The following is a 21,742-nucleotide window of genomic DNA, read 5'->3' on the forward strand; positions in this document are numbered from 1 at the left end:
GGCTTAATTATTAGATCTTTTCCTTTCAGGATGGTTTGGGCAGCTGTGCTGCAGTGGATATATTTCACGTGATCATTTTGTTCACTCCGAAAAGATGATTCACAATCAGACTATGATGGTATTCTATCTAAAAAAGGAAATCAATCAGGACACTTAACAGGAATATCCCATTCCTCCCAGAAATCTCTTAAATATTCTAATTGAAATAGTTTTGTTCTATAATTGCCAGAGTAAGTTCCATGGAGAATGGTTAAAGAAATGTGTTCCAAGTCAAACAAGTTTTTTGGACTGTTCAGCTGTGTACTGTGTGTCTTCAAGAAGATGACTAACATAGCATTATTTTGCATTGGGCAGGATTACTGTTTTGGAAAACATGTGTTGGCAAATTTAACTCTTGCTATAATTTAGGAGCATCAAAGATGTGGTGGTATGGCCTGAAAAATTCTTTATTATATGTGCTGAGATGCATACAATAGAGCATAGGTTAAGAAATAAAAGTAAAATCACTTATTTTAAAGCACTGAAGCCTTCCTCTGCTAAATATAGGTAATAAACAAATGACTTACAGGTTCATTTTTAAGGACCATATTTTCTGGAATAGTATAGATTCTCTCCATTTGAGAAAATTGTCACATTTTACTGTTTCAGTTTATTATTTATCAAATGTAAGGAAGGGGAAAGATGGTTGTCCAAAAAGAAAAGAAAAGAAAAGAAATTAGTTATTATGGACAAACCTAAAGTAATATAGTGGATATGAAAACACTGAATATTTAGTTATTATGTTCACCTGGGCTAATACCAAGCTGGTTTTGTGTTGTTCCAAATGTAACCTTTCCTACACTGTATTCAGCGGATGTTAATACATGTGGCTTCCAAAGGGGGACTGTGTTGTTAAGTATGTTGAGGAAATGGCAATTAGACAATTAAAGCAGATCTTGTTACTACATGAGTATTTTGAGTAATAATAATGATAACAGATATTTATTAAGCATATGGCCAAGTGCAAGTCTAAGTACTTTTCATGCATTTATCTCAAGCTATTCTTAGAATAGCCATATATGTTAGATACTATTATAACATTTTACAACTGAGGCATGAATAAGTTACCGAATGGGCTGAACATCACCCAGTTAGGAGGTGGCAGAGCTAAGCACCCCATCAGGTGTTCTGACTCCAGAGCCCAAGCGTAAAACCATGAGAATGTCCTCACAAGGAGATTTACTCTATGTGTAAATAGCTTCCTTCTTGGCTCAATGGTAAAGAACATGCCTACCAATGCAGGAAACGTGTTCAATCCCTGAGTTGGGAAGATCCCCTAGAGAAGGAAATGGCAACCCACTTCAGTATTCTTGCCTGGGAAATCCCATGGACAGAGAAGCCTGGTGGGCTACCGTCCACAGGGTCACACAGAAGAGGACATGACTGAGCAACTATACAGCAGCAAGCAAATATGTTTATTCATTGTGATTATCTAGGAGAGTAGGCAATGTTTTGTTTCCTAAGCTTAATTTACAAGAGTGCATCTTCTTTTGATGACATCTATTATCTCAGAAATGGTATTCTTCAGAACACAAATGAAGACAGAACAAATCATTTTTATAGTCCATGTCCGGTATCCATAGCAACAAGAATTGACTGAAACCATCACTATTTCAATAATCATGATCAAAAACCTCTAAGGCAACTTAGAGTCTAACCATCTTCCGTCAAACAGGAGTATGTCTATCTTAGAGATTTTTCAAATTAATTATAGACAGAACACTGGACTTTTCTCCTGACAGAGCTAGGCTGGAATGCCTGTTCCCAAATTCCTTAGGTTTGTGACCTTAGGCATGATATTCAACTCTGAATCTCGGATTCTTCAAATGTAAAAGTGAAGTGAAAGTTGCTCACTCGTGTCTGATACTTTGCGACCCCATGGACTGTAGCCTGCCAGGCCCCTCTGTCCATAGAATTCTCTAGGCAAGAATACTGGAGTGGGTTGCCATTCCCTTCTCCAGGGGATCTTCCCAACCCAGGGATTGAACCCAGGTCTCCCATATTGCAGGCGGATTTTTTTTACCATCTGAGCCACCAGGGAAGCCCCTTCAAATATAAAATGGGGGTTAAATTTGCTCTGCAGAATTTAGTAAAGAACACAGGAGATGATAAAGCAAAACTAGTTAAGCATAGTCCTTGGCAATGCGAATTCAAAAATTCAGCAAAACTCTCTTCCCTGTCCATTTCCCTATTGGTATAAACCTCCAATAGTTTCCTAAAACTTTTCAGAGTTTCTTAAAACTTTCCAAACTTCCCCATTCCATTAGCTCCCCTTTGTCAAAACAATGCTAATATCATTTAAATCAAACACTGTACATAAACAATGAAGTTTTGATGAGTCACAAAGACAAATCATATGTGTTTAGAAAATAAGAGAATTTATTATTTTCTTTTATTCCAAAAAACAAGCATCCTATACCATTTCTATTTTAGAGAATGTTTCTCAAGAAGACTCTTAGTTAAGAATCCAAAGCCTTTTCCACTGAAACCTACAGGACCCCCTGTCACAGTGCGTGTTCGTTTCATCATACAGCCAGTTGATGTTACAAATCTGGTTCAATAACTGTCTTTTAAAATACTGTCATCCCTCAGGACGCTGGGTACTATGCTGGGTACTATTGCACAATGGTTTTCATTACTTTCTGTGTCTCTAAATGACTCAATAAGTTCAAACAAGATGGTATTGATCCACAGAGGATAAACACCATTTTATCTTATTCATGGAAACAGTAACCAGGCTCCTCTAAAGTGCAGTCTTCACAGTCCAAACTCCCCCAGGGAAAGCACCTGGAAAGGGAGCAGCAGGACTTCAGTGACCTTCTATACAGAAATCTAAGTCCCATCTGCTCCTTGGCCTGATAAGGTAAAATCCAGGCAGTAATTAACAAATATTTACTGCTGATTCTATCAGCAGTTTTTCATTTTATCCCATTAAACCTTATTTAACCAGGTTGTCAGCTTTAAAAACTATTTTAAATTTTTAATTTAATACATCGACATTTTGTGGTGAATAGTTTTGATGGATCCAAATCCACAATTAAAATATTTCCCTTTATAAAAATGGTTGTCTTGACTAAAATATGCTGGTTTCTTAAGCTCTCTAGTTTTATTTTCTTTTAAAGATGTATAAACTAAGTTTTTTTTTTTCCTTATTTCGATATATATGTGGAATTTTATATTTGTAGGTGTTAACAGTCATATGGAAAATATTTTCCAGATTCATCCCTGCTAATATTAAGGGGAAAGTAAGAAGAAGAATTAAGATAACTCTCTCTAGTCTGCAAGATTATATTCAGGGTTCTGCTCCAGTCAATAATATGGCTAAGGAGAATTAGCATATGACAGTTTGGCCACATAGAATGACTAAGTGAGCAAACTGGCTTGCAATTCTATAAAAAACATTCCTTCCTTCAATGCATAATAATGTCTTTTATTCCTATAGCAGTTAAAAAGCCACCATTTTTTGGAATGCTGAATTGACTTAAGAATATGAGGTTCATTGATACATAGCAGAATTAACAATTATGACACCTTATTTCTATAGACTATTCTAGCATTGAATACAGAAGAATTTAGATTTTTTAAAGAAAATTTCTTCACAGTCAACTTAGTAATCTTAGTTTCTTCAAGGTTATTGTCATTATTCATCATTGAATGATCTCTCACCCAGAGTTTATAAGCCCAGCTATGTTTATGTAGCAATAATGCAGACTATGTTGGGAGCCTTCAACTACTGTCCTGGGCATTAACTGATTCATTAACTGTGAATGAATTAAGAAGTTTGATGAAACTGTGAAGAGAAGGCATAGGAAACCCCATGGAAGGTGAGGGGAGAATCAGTGGCATGCAGGTCCCAGAAGAAAACAACCCTGAAGAGTTAAACCAGTGCAGATGCCACAACTAACATAGTGAAGGAAGCAAAGAAGGGACAAATCTATAACATCTCCCGAAAAACTGACAGAGCACTGAAAGGGTATTAGGTATACATGCAACTGATTTTCATTCCTATTAACTCAACTTTAGTATAATTCTATCCAGCTTGTCTCTTAGGTTTATACTTAGTGCTCAGCTGGGGCCTTCTGCAGGAAGTGAATTGACTTGTTAGCCTAAAGCCTCTGCTTACTTGCAGTGGAAGTCAGAAATCAGAATCTGATACCACAGAGGAGAAAACTATGTTGGCACATACAAATATTCACTTCATGAATCTTTTCAATCTTCTGTCCTGAAGAACCCTAACACTGCCTCATAGTTTAGGCATTTAACACCAACCATTTGACACCCTATGATAACAAGGATGAGAACAATGATAATAATAACAGTTCTTATATCAATATCCCCTTTTCAAACAAGAGATGAGGTCTCAGAGACAAGGAAAACCTTGCCCAAGATCACCCAGTTAATCAGTGGTAGACACAGGAGTGAACTCCAGCAGTCTGGCACAGGGACCTTGTAAAAAGAGTAAAAGTGGAACACTGATAAGCCTCGAGTCTTGGAGTTAGAAGAAAACTTTGAGGTTCTTTATTTGACAGAGAAAACGCTAAGTGAGTGTCCCAAGGTTTTAAAAGACACTTTCGATTAGAGTGAGAACCCATATGCAGGACTCCAGTCCTCAGGCAGGCCCTTTCCATTGGACCACCACCCACTGGATAGCATTTCTAATGCAGCCGGATTCTCTATACACATTCTTAGAGAAAGAGTAATAGGACTTCCACGATTATGAGAAATATTCCCTCCATTCTGAGTCCTCCTCTCCCCACTCTGCTCAGATTCACAGAAGACACAGCAGAGACTCAGTCAGAGGAGACCCATCTTGTGAATGAAGAGATAGCAAGGCCCAGATCACAGAGGAAATACATGCAGGCACAGGCCAGGAATACAGTGGAGATCTCTCTAGAAATACACAATAATTGTCCTGAAGGACTTGGCTGCCTTACACTAGAATTCTCTTAGTGTCTGAAGAGGACATAGCACCTCCCACCTAGAGGGCACACCCTTCTCCCCAGGGAAAGGATAATTGGGTCTATGAATGCTGAGGGAATCCCATATTTAAACTGACCTAATTTGGAGCTTTAAATGGAGACCCAGATGCACCCAAATAGCAGTTCCACCAGCCTCAAGAGAGTTTTTCATTTAGCTTAAAAAGAATATGTTTCCAGAAGTTCCTTTTTAAGATACAAACTAGTTGGGATACAGAGTGAGAATGACCAGGGTACTTTGAGGTGTTAACATTCAGGAACACTAACCTAAACCATCGAGCATAGTTACCAGTCTGGTAAAGTGTTAGTCTCTCAGTTGTGTCTGACTCTTTTCAACCCCATGGACTGTAACCCACCAGACTCCTCTGTCCACGGGCTTCTCCAGGCCAAGAATACTAGAGTGAGTAGCCATTCCCTTCCCCAGAAGATCTTCCAGGGATGGAACGTGGGTCTCCTGCACTGGAGGCAGATTCTTTACCTAATCTGAGCTATCAAGGAAGACTAAAATCACCTAGCAGAGTCACCAGCCTGGTCAAGTCTTATGGAAAGAGGACTTCGGACAAGTCAGTTTCAATGGTGGGGAAGAGAAGATGTTGAGGAGATATAGCTCAGGGTGGAAGTGTCATGGCTAATCAGAGAACAAGGGATTTGAATGGTATTTGATTTTTGAGAAAGAATTTACTTATTAAACAATTTTGATGTATTACTAAAGTCATTTGAGCATCATGCCTACCAGATACTAATTCCTCCATCTCTCCCTCATTTCAAAACAGTTACTTAATACAAGTGTATTTACTTACATTGGAATCAATCAGAGAATGCCATTATGTGGTCCCAGAGGAGAATAAAGATAAGAGAAAATCTTATAATGTCTACAAACTCTCATTTTTATTTGTCTTTCAAAATAAGCCATAAAATCAAATATTTACTATAATAATAATAACTCAATTTAATACTTCCAATAATAATAATTCAAGATTTCAAAGTATTCCCACAATTCTGATGAAAACAAAAAAACTGATTCATGGTGCTGGCATGGCCAAGAGGAAGATGAAAAGCAGAGGGCTCTAGACCCAGAAGGCCTGGGCTCAAATCCTAGCTTCACCACTTACTACCCTTGTGACTTTTAGCAAGGTAATTTCTCTGCGCTTGTCTCCTCTGCTGTAAAATCAAGGTTGCTTTGAGATTGGATCAGAAATTACACATGAAGTTCTCAGAACGATGCCAAGCAAGTGTACACAAACCCTCAGCTATTACAGCTGTAATTCTCATCTCATTTCTGTGTTGATTACACAATGCTTTACTAAGAAAATGGTTTAGGAGAGAGAGAGGCTATGAAGTCAACATGTAGAAAGTATTTTAGTGTGGAAGTCAGTGGCTTAGAAATTATCTATCCCCACGACTGGCTTGCTCTGTAAATGGGGAGCGATTTTCTCGCTGACTCTGTGGTATCTTTTCCAAGGCAGAGATGTTTTCTATCACAGGCAGGGCCTCCTAACAAAGCCAAGATGTGAAGTGAAAAGTGAAGTTGCTCAGTCGTGTCCGACTCTTTGCGACCCCATGGACTATAGCCTACCAGGCTCCTCCATGGGAGGAAAATCCATGAGGTTTTCCAGGCAAGAATACTGGAGTGGTTTGCCATTTTCAAAGTCAGGATAGAGTGATTCAAAGGGACCTGGGTAATTATCAAGGGCAGGAGCCTAAAAATCTGATCTGAAATCACCGCAGAGAACAAACCTCTCAGGTTTTATTATTTTCATAGTTACAACAACAACAACAACAAAATTATCAAAGTATTCAAAGGCACTTATAAAGGTGCAGATTGTTGAATGACGGTCATTAGCACAGCAAAAAAGCAAGCATGAGCTAATATAAACTGCCCCCAAACCAGTCCCCTGCACAGGCATGATAACAGACCCCTGAAGAGGAAATCGTATGCGGAGGAGCTTTGGGGCACCAGCACTGCCACGGAGGGGGTTGGTGTCAGTGTTCGTTTTAAGGGAAGTGGCAAGATGAAAGGGCATCAGGGAGACTATAATGTTAACTTACCCACTGGGAACTGATTTATTGAGACTCTGTTGAGTTCATCATTCTTCTAGATGTTGTGCTGCATACAAAGATACATTGTACATTTGTCCCTAAAATCAAGGATTTTAGGAGAATCCATGAAGGATTCTCCAGAGCTCCCACAGCAGCTCTGGGATAATTAATCACTCCCTTCTTCAAAGCCTCTTACTTTGTTAGAAATGAATATTATTTACAAAATTAGGAGTTTCTGAAAGGCAAGAAAAGTATCCTATTTAATTTCCAAACCTAAAAGTGTTATATATGCATAACAGCTGCATAATACTGTTTATTGAATAAAACAGCCACCTAACTGGGGGAGAAGGAGAAGAGGTAAAGGAAAAGATTAGTGAGTGCCATGTACCAGAATGTGCACTCATCCAGTCACTTTGGATCACTATAACAACCCTACGAGGCAGGTATCATCATCCTCAATTTTGAAATTAATAAACTGGGACTTGGTTAAATAATTTAAACCAAGTTTGCAAAATTCTTAAGGGATGGAACTCAACAGCTGAACCTAAGTCAGTATGAATTTGTAATCCCATAGTTTTTTGTTCATAACTATGACACCCTTAAGACTTATGAACCAATAATGAATAACACAGAGCAAAATATTGTATATTCCAATATCATGTGGTGAAACTAGAAAGTTAAAGGGCACAAAATCTGGAATAGTCAGAGAGGTTATATAAAATTTCCATTCTGTTCAGCAAATATGTATGAAGTGACAACTAAGAATGAGGCTAAAGGCTAAGAAGATGAGTGTATGTCCTTGGAGAGTTTAGGGCCCTCCTTCTCTTCATGCTACATTTATTTTCAACTATCGTTCTGCCCCCTTTCCCCCATCTGTCTCTAAACTAGTCTTTCTGCCTTTAAACTATCCTCAAGTTAATGCATCAGGCTTCCCTGATGGTTCAGTGGGTAAAGAATCTGCCTGCAATGCAGGAGACACAGTCGATGTGGGTTTGATCCCTGAGTTAGGAAGATCCCCTAGAGTAGAAAATGGCAACAAACTCCAGTATTCTTGCCTGGAAAATTCCATGGACAGAGGAGCCTGGCAGGCCACAGTCCATGGGGTCACAAGAGTTGGACGCGACTGAGCAACAAGGCATGCATGCATGCAAGAAAACTCAAGAGTTCTCTTTCTAAAGTACACAGGGTCCTAGAATTCTTCCGAGGTGATCTCAGTGACTTCATAATACAACAAGAATGCTCTGTTTCGCCAATGGATAGATGATTTAATTCTTGCCTGCCTCACCAGCCTGATCTACTGTCACTCTCGTTCCCTTCCCCTCTTCTAGTCAGGCCCTCAGTTGACTAGATAAGGCATCCTCACACTAGGAAGAGCAATCTGCTTGACTCAGTCTACAGATTCTAGCATTCATATCATCCAGAAACATCCTCAAAGACATACCTCAAGAAAACCCTCCCCAAATTGTATTCAACAGTCTAATCATACTCAACTTCTCAACCATCCATATTATGTCACTTACATCCTGTCCCCTACAGGGACATCCTGTCCCCCCTTCTCCCTTCACCTAACTCCTAGCCATCCTTCAATTGGCCTGAGTGAGGGAAGGTATATGCTGGAAATATGAAGTGCAACTTAATATGAAGTATTAGAGATGTTTGACAGGTAACAAAATAGAAAAATTGACATTGATAGTTATATGAGGCTATTGGAATTATGTTAATAGAAGAGTAATATTAAAGAAATATTTAAGAAAATTAACCAGTGTTTTACAGATGGCATTAAAGTTAGAACAAACTAGAGGTTGAATTGTAACAGTGATCTAGATATTAAATAATGAATGAAATGAATGAAAGTCACTCAGTCATGTCCAACTCTTTGTGACCCCATGGATGATACAGTCCATGGAATTCTCCAGGCCAGAATACTGGAGTGGGTAGCCTTTCGCTTCTCCAGGGGATCTTCCCAACCCAGGGATTGAACCCAGGTCTCCCATATTGCAGGTGATTCTTTACCAGCTGAGCCACAAGGGAAGCCCAATATTAGATAAGGGTTGCTGTTGTGAAGTAATTAGCCTCCAACTAATAAAAATAAATGAAAAAAAAATAGATAAGGGTTGCATAAATGATAAAAATGGCAATGGGAATTCAAAAGAAAGCTAAATATCAGAACACGATGGCTGAGGAGACAACGATTTAATGAGGGAATTTTACACCAATGCATGTAAGTTAGAATAAAATTAGAATTTATATAAGCTGCTTTTTAAAGGGAAGCACAAGATTGTCCTTTATAGCAAGCGTCAGATTGCCTCAGGGTCACTGTAGTACAGAGCTTTAGATAGTTGATTTTGTAAGATTCTCTCCAGGATTGAATGTATCCCATTAGTCAGTGATTGGCAGCTTTGTTAAGAATTGAGTTTTCAACTTACTTTTTCCAAATTGGTCTGAGGGTAACAGATGCAGCAAATAAGTTCAAAAGGACAAATCTCAACAAAAATAAAAAGACACATGATAACACCAGACCTCAACAACTAATCAGATCTCTGTAATCTGCCACACCAATTATTGGTCCCAGGACTACTGGGTAAGTATCTGCCTTTAAGCTGAGGGATATCTACATTGTATGCTGATTACCACTTTACCAATTTCTAAGTCAACTTAGAAATTAAACATACATGCAAGGAAATTCGGGGCTTCCCTGGTAGCTCAGTTGGTAAATGGTTTGCCTGCAATGCAGGAGACCTGGATTCAATTCCTGGGTGTATGAATTGATGCTTTTGATCTGTGGTCTTGGGGAAGACTCTTGAGGGTCCCTTGGATTGCAAGGAGATCCAACCAGTCAGTCCTAAAGGAAATCAATCAGACCTGAATATTCATTGGAAGGACTGATGCTGAAGCTGAAGCTCCAATACTTTGGTCACCTGTTGCGAAGATCTGACTCATTGGAAAAGACCCTGATGCTGGGAAAGATTGAAGGCAGGAAGAGAAGGGGACGACAGAGGGTGAGATGGTTGGATGGCATCACCAACTTAATGACTATGAGTTTGAGCAAGCTCCAGAAGTTGGAGATGGACAGGAAAGCTTGGCATGCTTCTGTCCATGGGGTCGCAAAGAGTGACTGACTCTTGCAAAGAGTTGGACATGACTGAGCAACTGAACTGAACTGCAAGAAAATTCTACTCTTGTTAGTTATGTGATTCTAGAATTTCTAAACTCTGCCAGTTCTCTTTCCCAGGGATCTTTAAGAAAGTCAGGCATAGGGTCAGAGTTGAACATTATTATTGAGTGAGGGTAACATGATAGCCGTCTGATGATGGCTGATACCCTGATGTTACATGTACCAGGACAATGACAACACCAAATCCATGTATGTATATGTGTTAGCCAGAGTTCTCCAGGGAAACAGAACCAATATTCCAATTGGAATCCTAATTGGCTAATACATACATGTACATGGTTTTAGTGTTGTCAAAGTTCTGGTATCTATAAGATATATATAAATCTGTTTATCTGTCAATAGATAAATAGGTTTATTGTGAAGAACTGGCTCATCTCATTATGGAGGCACATAAGTCCCAAGATCTCCAGCTGGCAATCTGGAGACCCAGGACAGCACACATGTAATTCCTATCTGGAAGCCAGAGGCCTAGAGACCCAAGAAAAGCCAACGTTTCAGTTCAACTTTGAATGTAGGAAAAGACTGCTGTCCCAACTCAAGCACTCAGGCTGGGCAGAATTGCCTTTAGCCTTTATTCTATTCAGGTCTTCAGTTGACTAGGTGAGGCCCACCCACATTAGAAGAGCAATCTGCTTTACTCAGTCTACAGATTCAAACATCTGTCTCATCCAGAAACATCCTCAAAGACACACCCAGAATAATGCTGGGTCAAATGTCTGGGCACTCTGTGACCCAGTCAACTTGATACAAAAAATTAACCATCAAAATATAACCCTAAGGGAATAGAAAGTGCCTATGCTGTCTGGTCTTAAGAATCTCCATTTCAAAAAAAAATAAGAATCTCCATTTCCTCTCTATTTCCCACTCCCTCCTCCAACACATGCAACAGTTTCTGTCTGTTGTCAAAATTTTTCAATGTCTTTTTTAGATTAAAAAACTTAATCATCAATCTTCAATGTTATCAAGTACAGGTCACTTATAAGGATCTCTAGTTCGGAGCTTCTGATATTCTTATCCAAGTTAAGCAGAGGCTGGAGGATTTGTAAGGGAGTGGTGGTGTCAGAACCAGCTATGCTGTGCTGTCAACACTGGTGACCAGGAGTTTATTCACCCTTGTGTATACATACATATTCACAGCCACACATGTGTGCTTGTGCATTCCTATGTATGTACATCCACACACAATCTGATGGTACAGGCTTAAATTCATCTCAGCAAGTGTGAAAGTAAGGATGGGGACTCTAGGCACATGGAAAATGGGAAACAAGTACAAAGAAACCTAAGAAGAAGTCACTGATGTATCTGGGAAACCTGAAGGGCTTGAGCACAGAATGGCTCTAGATATGCACCGAAAGATAGTCAGGAAAGTAGAGTGAGGACCAGATCATGGTGGATGTTGGATGTCAGGCTAAGGGACTGGACTATTTCTTCATAGTGATGAGACCAATGAAGAATATTAGAAGGAATATTTTAGGAAGATTGATCTAGCAGTGGTAGACAGTAACTAGGTGTAGTAAGCCGTAAAGCTTCTTTCTAGTTTGGCTAAGTCTAGTAATGGAAGAGAGGGTGAAGGATGGTGATAGGAATAAGAAGAGCAACAAGTATGGATATATATGTATAGTGAGCAGAAAAAAATCAAGATCCAGACTCCATTAGGAGCCTATCCTGGAGACTGTTCTGGATAAAGAGGCCTTAAGGACTTCAGTTATAGGGATTCATAGACCTGCTAAGTTGCTTCACTGTTCACTTGACTCAACTGCTTTTTACAACTGCTCCTCTCTCTTCTAAAAGCCATCCTGACTTTCTACCCTCTATCCTTTCTCTACCTCACAGCTTTTGCTTCCCCTCCATATATAGAGCCATGACCTAGAGTTTTATGCACACAGTGGTAATACGAATATCTTATTGGTTGGTCCTCATGGAAATGGATTTGGATACAAATCACCTATGCCAGACTCTAGGAAGAATGTGGGGGTTTTTGATATTTCAAGGACATTATTTCTAAATGCTAGCAATTATGAAAACATTTACTCATTGAAAGTAATGAGAATGTAGACAGGACAAATATTAAAGACAATTTTGAATTATTTTCTTTCTCCTGTAACCTAGTCTCTGCCTTTCTTTTACAGAATTTTTTAGTAATTTTTAAAAATGTGTATATCCCAACTATTTGGCAGGTAGAATAAATTGCTCTCTGTATTTCATTTTGTTTTATATTTTTATTTTATATTTTATATTTATATTTTATAAATATTTTATTTATTTATTTATTTATTTATTTATATAAATATTTTATATTTATATTTTACAAATATAGACTAGAGTTTAATTCAGAAGTTCTAAACTTGGTTGCATATTATCACCTGAGGAGGCTTCAGACCATACCATTTTAGACTATCCTGGGTTCCATTCTAGACCAGTTGAATCATAGTTCCTCTAGAGATGGTAAGGATGATTCCCCAATACAGGTGAATATGCCATGAGGCCAGGTAGGGAATCTGTTCTTTCTTCATAGTTTCTGCTAAAATTCAGGAACATTTGCAGTTAAATCTCAAAGTCCTAGTTTGACAAGACACACATAGGTTAACACTTCCTCTCCTGTCTTTCCTCATGTAATTTATAGTTTCAAGCTAAATTTCAGGGATTTAAAGGCTCTTTGTTGATATTTAAAGGTCATTTGAAGCAAATAAATGGTGAAGTATCTTTTGAAGAAGATAAAATGTACCTTTGTAATAACCACTTAATGAGAATATGCTAAATAGCAGGTGTTTCTACTGGACCATAAGTTTTGCAGTTTTAAACAGACTTTTAAAGTGAAAATAAAAATTTTGACTATTTGAAAGGACTTTTTCCTCAAACAAAATAAGAATTTCCAAATGTCAGGACTGTTTTGCAGTAATAATGATATGTGGGCCAGATGAATGTGCTTTCCCAAGAGTTTGGCTAGTCTTATCTTTCCAACAGAGATTGTGTGTGATTCCTGATTTTTAATTATTAAAACAAAAGTTGAAGAGACATGCCTTCTCATCACCCAAATGTTCATAATGCTCTAATTTAGTCCAGGTGTAAGTATATACACAAAGAAATGTACACAAACTGTAATCCAATCATTTGTCTATTATATTTCTGCTGCTGCTTCTTTTTTTTTTTTTTTTTTTTTTATAAATTCTTAGTTGGTAGCCCCAACAGTATTTTTACTCTGGTACAGTTTTATTTTTCTCCATAGATATTTTTACTGTGGTGCAATTTTCCCGGTATCTTAGGATTTGCTATTTCAAGTTACTCTATTTAGGACTCGGAATGATTCCAAGTAGGATGATGTATGGATTTAAACATCAACAAACAGTAATCAAAGTATCAGCTGGTCCTATACATCTTTGCAAAAATAGCCATTTATTTAGAGATGGTGTCTGTCAGCATTGCTTCTCTACAACTGTTAATAACTTGTCTTAAAAATATGGTATACCTTCTGGATGGAATCATCAACTTCTTTCACCATTGGTGTCACCAAAGGAGCAGGAGAGAGAATAAAGTACAAGATTAAAGAGTGGAAGACAGTAAGAGAAAGGAAAAGGAAAACGGTAGTTTTTTAACTGTAGTTAAATGGATGTTTAAAGGAGAAAGAAAAGGAGGGAGGAGGAGGGAGAGGGAAAGAGAAAGAGAGAAGACCCTGTTACCAAAATAGTTGTGTTTGTTGCCCATTAGAAGTACTTGTGGCTTTGGTTACCCACAACTGCACTACTGCATCAGATACTTGGTCCGTAGCTGACACCCTCCTCTCTGACTTTCTACAATCCAAAAAAGCTAAAGATAAACAAGAAACAAATAATGCTTTAATTTAAATATAGGAATAGAAATTAACATGCTGTCAAATGACACATGACTTGGTCACCTGTGAAGACTCCACACTTTGTCACAGAGTGATGTTTGAATGAGGTGTGACCAAGGACATAATAGAGGGCTGGTAAGGACCATGTGTCCATTCTGGATTATGTCCAGCAGGTGTTAGATTCTAAATGCATCCAACTGAACCATCAGACTGTCCATCCACAGCACTATTTAAAAATTATAACAATAGCTCATTTCATTCAAGCAAAGAGGCTAACTTACCATATTGCTTTAAATGACCAATAACATCTGTCCCCATGGAAGAGAACATAGACTCACAGTATCACCTTCATCAGTTATATCACGGTATCATGGTTTTCACATTCTAAGGGAGGCTGGTAGATATAATCTCCCTCTTTCCCCTGTCACAACTTGCCTATTATTTCTGAGATGTTGCTGATGTTTAGTTGCTAAATCACGTCAGACTCTGCAACCCCATGGACTGCAGCACACCAGGCTAGCCTGTCCTTCACTATCTCCCTGAGTTTGCTCAAAATCGTGTCCACTGAGCCAATGATGCCATCCAATCATCTCATCCTCTGTCGTCCCCTTCTCCTCTTGCCCTCAATTTTTCCCAGCATCAGGGTCTTTTCCAATGAGTCAACTCTTCATATCATGTGGCCAAAGTAGGTGAGAAGTCAAATTCAGTAATTAAAAGCAAAGATGCTAGGCCCAGGCTACTTAGATTCAAGTCATAGTTAGGCTTAGTCCCTCAGTCATGTCTGACTCTTTGCGATCCCATGGACTGTAAGCCAGCCAGGCTCCTCTGTCCATGGTGATTCTCCAGGCAAGAATACTGGAGTGGGTTTCCATGCCTTCCTCCAGGGGATCTTCCAAACCTAGGGACTGAACTCAGGTCTCCTGCATTGTAGGTGAATTCTTTACCACCCAAGTTAACAGGGAAGCACAGTTTCAGGTCATAGTTCTTCCACTTATTACCAAGTAACCTTGGGCTCATTAACCTTACTTGGTTTATCACCTACATCGTAGGAATAATACCTACCCCACTGAGTTTTAATATGGATTAAATAAATTATATATTACACTTTTAGAACATAGCCAATAGTAATTGTTCAGTTAATGTCAGCTAGTTTATTATTATTTGTATTATTTGGAAATTTTAATTCTGCCCCATAAAAGGCAAAAGGGCTTTCCTAGTGGCTCAGTGGTAAAGAATCCACCTGTCAATGCAGGGGACCCAGGTTCAATCCCTGGGTTGGGAAGATCCTCTGGAGAAGGAAATGGCAACCCACTCCAGTATTATTGCCTGGGAAATCCCATGGATAGAGGAGCCTAGAGGGCTACAATCCATAGGCTCGCCAAGAGTTGGACATGACTTAAACACCACAAAAGGCAGAACCAAGTATCTTGGTTTTTGATTTGTCTTTTCTGTCACTAAACATAAATAATATATTTAAATAAATTTATAAACTACTTTTTTCTGTGAATTGACTGCTTGTGTCCTTTGCTCTTTGCCCACTTATTTATGAGTCTCTTTACTATTGATTTTTAAGTACTCTTTGTATATTACAGATATTAATTTCTGTATATTACGTAGTAGCAATCATTTTCTTCTAGATTGTGGCTTCTTCTTAACTTTATTTTGCCATTACAGATATTTGTAATTTTTACATAGTCACATCTATTAGTCTTTTCATTTCTGGCTTTCAATATGCTTAGTTAGGAAGACTTTCCACATTGCAAGATTATAAAAATGTTCTCCCATACTTTCTTCTAGCAGTTATACAGTGTTTATAAAGGTTATTTCTTTTCCACTTAGAATTTGGGTATATGCTGTGAGATGGTATGCCACCTTCATCTTTGTCTCAAATTGTCTATGATCTCCCTATGATTACACCTGTTGGCAGTTCCAGTATAAAAGTAACTATGGGGCTAGTTTTCTTTTTTAACATGCCATTAATCTATTTGTTTATTCCTGTGCCTATTTTAATTATTTTTGTTGAAGTATAATTGATCTATAACACTATGTTAATTCTATGTACACAACATGGTAATTCAATATTTCTATGCATACCAAATGATCACCATTGCCTGTTTTAATTTTTGACTGGGCTAGCTCCAAGTAACTTCACACTTTCAATACATGCTGTGATATATGTTGCCAGTTTTCTTGCCAGATGAACTTAGAGTCAGTTTGTCAAATTTCAAAATAACTTAATTGTAATTTAAATTGGTATTGCACTAGTTTAATTTTAGAAGAATTAATCTTTATAATAAGACCTCCATTTACCAAGGATTTTAGATCCTTCAGTAGAATTTCATATTTTCTTCCTATGGATTTTGGATATTTCACATTGTTCGTTGTTATTTTAAAATTTTTGTTAATATTTTTTAGATACTCATTTGTTTCTTTCTGCTTAAGCATGAAATATTTTTATAACTGTCTTTGTAGTATTCTTTATTAGTTCTAATAGTTTTTTTTTTTTATTTTTTTTTTATTTTTTATTATTATTATTATTTTTTTCCAGTGGGTTTTGTCATACATTGATATGAATCAGCCATGGATTTACATGTATTCCCAATCCCGATCCCCCCTCCCACCTCCCTCTCCACCCGATTCCTCTGGGTCTTCCCAGTGCACCAGGCCGGAGCACTTGTCTCGTGCATCCCTCCTGGGCTGGTGATCTGTTTCACCATAGATAGTATACATGCTGTTCTTTTGAAATATCCCACCCTCACATTCTCCCACAAAGTTCAAAAGTCTGTTCTGTATTTCTGTGTCTCTTTTTCTGTTCTGAATATAGGGTTATCGTTATCACCTTTCTAAATTCCATATACATGTGTCAGTATGCTGTAATGTTCTTTATCTTTCTGGCTTACTTCACTCTGTATAATGGGCTCCAGCTTCATCCATCTCATTAGGACTGGTTCAAATGAATTCTTTTTAATGGCTGAGTAATATTCCATGGTGTATATGTACCACAGCTTCCTTATCCATTCATCTGCTGATGGGCATCTAGGTTGCTTCCATGTCCTGGCTATTATAAACAGTGCTGCGATGAACATTGGGGTGCACGTGTCTCTTTCAGATCTGGTTTCCTCAGTGTGTATGCCCAGAAGTGGGATTGCTGGGTCATATGGCAGTTCTATGTCCAGTTTTTTAAGAAATCTCCACACTGTTTTCCATAGCGGCTGTACTAGTTTGCATTCCCACCAACAGTGTAAGAGGGTTCCCTTTTCTCCACACCCTCTCCAGCATTTATTGCTTGTAGACTTTTGGATAGCAGCCATCCTGGCTGGCGTGTAATGGTACCTCATTGTGGTTTTGATTTGCATTTCTCTAATAATGAGTGATGTTGAGCATCTTTTCATGTGTTTGTTAGCCATCTGTATGTCTTCTTTGGAGAAGTGTCTGTTTAGTTCTTTGGCCCATTTTTTGATTGGGTCATTTATTTTTCTGGAATTGAGCTGCAGGAGTTGCATCCACGAACCTATGGACACCTTATCTTTGACAAAGGAGGCAAGGATATACAATGGAAAAAAGACAACCTCTTTAACAAGTGGTGCTGGGAAAACTGGTCAACCACTTGTAAAAGAATGAAACTAGAACACTTTCTAACACCATACACAAAAATAAACTCAAAATGGATTAAAGATCTAAATGTAAGACCAGAAACTATAAAACTCCTAGAGGAGAACATAGGCAAAACACTCTCCGACATAAATCAAAGCAAGATCCTCTATGACCCACCTCCCAGAATATTGGAAATAAAAGCAAAACTAAACAAATGGGACCTAATGAAACTTAAAAGCTTTTGCACTACAAAGGAAACTATAAGTAAGGTGAAAAGACAGCCCTCAGAGTGGGAGAAAATAATAGCAAATGAAGAAACAGACAAAGGATTAATCTCAAAAAATATATTAGTTCTAATAGTTTTATATAGTTGATTTACTTCTTTTTACTGAGAATGAATTATTGCAGTATTTCACTAACTAGTATAATGTTTGCTGCATGTCTCTGATAGATACTCTATTAATTTAAGAATTACTATTCTGTTACTAAGAGTTTTTTCCTTTTTTTAAACCAATAGTGTGTGTTGAATTTACATTTACTCGAACGCTCATATTTTTTCTTCTTTAAATCAATGAAATGAATTAAACTAATAGAATCCCTGATGCTGAATAATCTTTGTAGTCTTGTAATAAACCCATGTTTATTGTATATTAATGTTTTGATATTTTGCTGTATGCAGTTCATATCTATACTTGTGATATTGGTCTATAGTTTTCTGTTTTGTGATATATTTGGCTTTGTATAAGAGATATGCTAAATCTGTCAAAATTTCACATGTTTTCTGTTATTACTCTATGCTTCAAACTCTTTCTATAATAATATATATTTCTTAAATGAGTCTGTAAAACTCATTTAAGAAAACTTAAAGTTTACAACAGGTGGCACAGTGGTAAAGAATCCACCTACCAATGCAAGAGATGCAAGAGACATCGGCTTGATCCCTGGGTTGGGAAGATCCCCTGCAGTAGGAAATGGCAACCCACTCCAGTATTCCTGCCTAGGAAACTCCATGAAGAGAGGAGCCTGGTGGACACAGTCCATGGTGTCACAGAGTCAGACATGAATGACATGCACAGACACATACAAAGTTTATAAAACTTGCCTAATAAAGCCACTTGGATCTGTTATTTGGGAAGAATACAATGATTTTTCCAATACAGTTTACAGTCATTGGTATATTCAAATTTTTAACTTACCCTTGAAGCAATTTTAAAAATTCACAGTTTCCCAAGTAATTGACTACTGCATTTTTCAATTTATTGATAAAAGCATTTTCTTTAAAAGTCTCTTGATCTGTGGTTATATTCAATTTTTTCCTTGTTTTTAAAACAGTTTTCTTCATTTTATCTTGTCAAGATTGCCAGAGATGTGCTAATTTTCCATCTCTTCAATCAGCTCTTACATGTATTTATCTACAAATTTTTGTCTTATTAATTTACTTTTATGTTTAATTCCTTCAGATTTCTTTTAGTCTTTGTTGCTCTTTTCCTAGCCTCTTTAGTGAAATGATTATCACTTAGAAAAATGCTGAAAATAAACAGCTTCCTCAGAACAGAATCTTGACCATATCTCATAGTTTCTGATGATTTGCTTACATTGGCATTCATTTATTAATATAATTTAACTTTTTAAAATTAGAGTAAGAGCTGTATGTTATAGAGAGCTAAGGTAGTTAAATAAGCAAGAATGATGAAATAATTTTTAATTAACCACCCAGTTAATTAATAATAATCAGTTAGCCTTTTATAGTCAGTCTGATGATTATAATGTACAAAAATGTACATTAACAAAAATGTACAGTACAAAAATTAACACAAATGAAATCAGCCTATATAGAGTTTTGTAACCCACCATTTTTTTTACTTTATTATATTTTACAAATATCTGCTTAAATGACATGCTCTACTAGAACAACAACTTTATTAGCTATACTGTACCACTGCTTATTAACATATTTCTTCATCATTGGATATTTATATTATTTCTAATTTTTATTAAAAAATTAATTTGTTTTATAAGACATCACACATACATACACACAAAAGCACACAAACACTGAGGACCCTAGAGATTTTTCCTGCTGATAAATGAAGGCAAGTAAATGAAATAACTAGATTATTAAAGAAGTAAGAAAGAAGTCAAGATAATATAGTACATTCAAAACTGCACTTCTCTTCCCCTCAGTTTCTGGAAAGGAGAATAACCATTCAGAGAGCCACAGACCATGATGGCTAAAAAGTCAGCCAAAGCAGCAGATAAGGAACAAATAAGGAATGATTATTAAGTGTCTTCCATATGCCAGGCACATTGTAAGATGCTCTCATGTCCATGATCTGATTTATTTAATCCTGTGTTTTAAAAAAAAAGGAAAGAAAAACATGTAAGTATCTATGTTCCTATTCTTTTCTTAAAATAGGAAATAGTGTCTCAGAAGAATGAAAATCATGGTGGCAGAACTGAAATTTAAATGCAAACTTGTCTTTCTCTAAAAATGTGCAGGCTACTCTAAAAGGAGGATTTTGTCAGTATTTACCAGCAAAATTAATATAACTACTATGAACAAGTTTATTATTTTAAGTTAATTTTTGTCTAATTTTTGCTCAAACTGACCATGCCCAACTTAATGCATAATTCATTACTAGTGCCTGAAAAAAATAGAAGGTATTCTGGTTAATTTGATTTTTTTGTTTATATATGTTGTTTTTTAAAAATAAGACGCCAAGTATTAGGACTTTGTGAGATGTTGTTGTGGCTACACTCTGGAATTTTATGTATGCATATTCTGCATTAATTTTGTTACTATTCATGATTTATGGCCAAATAAAGAGCTATCACACTAATTCGCTTCCAAAATGAGCTTAAGACTAATTGTTAACACTTTTCCAAAGAGACTTTAGAGTTAATTTAAATTATTTTATCAAGTACTACAGAGTAATTTTTAATGAATCTCATCAGGCAAACGTGTCAACTTGGGCATAAACCCTTCACAAACCATTTCAGTACAATTTGAAACTCCTGTGTAAGATTCCCAGGGGATATTAGAAGGCTGAAATTCATGACAAAATCACCTGTACAACTTGCATGTTGCCTAAGAGTTATGTCCAACCTGGTGTGTTAGTAGCTTAGTCATGTCCAACTCTTTGTGACCCCATGGACTGTAGCCCACCAGGCTCCTCTGTCCATGAGAATTTCCAGGCAACAATCCTAGAGTGGGTTGCCATTTCCTTCTCCAGTGGATCGTCCCAATCCAGGGATTGAACCCATGTCTCCCCCATTGCAGGCAGATTCTTTACCATCTGAGCCACAAGGCCCACATCATGCAACAATAAGACTTTAGGGAAAGACTGGATTTGGTTTGGAGAGGTCCCAACAGCAAGTGAAGCTCCCGTCAATTTGACACGCACATGGCACATTGCTAGTACAGGACCCCAAGTATCCTCAGTCACAAAGAACAGCTTTTCTGCGCTTACCAAGTCAGGAATGGTGTTACTTTCCATTCAGTTTCCCTATCCATTCGCTTCAGGAAAAAAGCAAAATACAAAACAAATAAGATAGAAATAAATTAACAAAACTACTCCATTTGCTAACTCTAGATTGTCTAGCCCAATGCCTGGCATTATACATTTGCAATAGATAGCAAGTATTTGTTGGCCTCTTGGTTAAAGTTGAGGACAATTACTTCAATTAGTTTTTCACCAAGAAACCGTCTAACCTTAGTTCTGCCTTTGTCTTTCACCTGCTTTTTGTTCCTCTCTGCCTCTCATTTACAGCTACCATTCCAGCTTTTGCAAAGCCATTCTTTCTTCGTCCTGTAAGTGTGATTTTTCCATCCTGCACGTCTCTTACCTTTGTCTCGTGTCTTGCTCAGTTTACTGTTTTGAGAGACTTTAAAAGCAAACAAACAAAAACCTTATTTTCCCACTTTCTCTGTTTCCCTAGTAGCCACCAGGGCATTAAGATCTTCCCATATCGTTATAACTTCAGGCAAATCTAGATACAAATATCGCCTAAATTCCCCTCATATTCTCATATTTTCCCTTCAACAACTAGGTTCTCTATGTGAGCCCAATTTTTATGTTCAACTTTTAT

General features: G+C 37.3%; 1 protein-coding gene across 6 annotated transcripts in view; it reads left to right on the top strand.

Moving 5' to 3' along the window:
- The window catches only part of A1CF (APOBEC1 complementation factor), an 87,100-nt gene that overhangs the window by 689 nt on the left and 64,669 nt on the right, over positions 1-21,742 (top strand). For 3 of the 6 annotated variants that reach the window (XM_061162080.1, XM_061162085.1, XM_061162084.1), the window contains exon 2: positions 19,838-20,033. The exons of 2 other annotated variants lie outside the window; for them this stretch is intronic. The gene's annotated coding sequence lies outside the window, so the exon portion shown is untranslated. Of the gene's footprint in view, positions 1-6,727; positions 6,739-19,837; positions 20,034-21,742 lie in introns of those variants that run through there. One more of the 6 variants, XM_061162083.1, reaches the window with a different exon arrangement.

Source organism: Dama dama, chromosome 15, assembly GCF_033118175.1.
Source record: "Dama dama isolate Ldn47 chromosome 15, ASM3311817v1, whole genome shotgun sequence".
Lineage (NCBI taxonomy): Eukaryota > Metazoa > Chordata > Mammalia > Artiodactyla > Cervidae > Dama > Dama dama.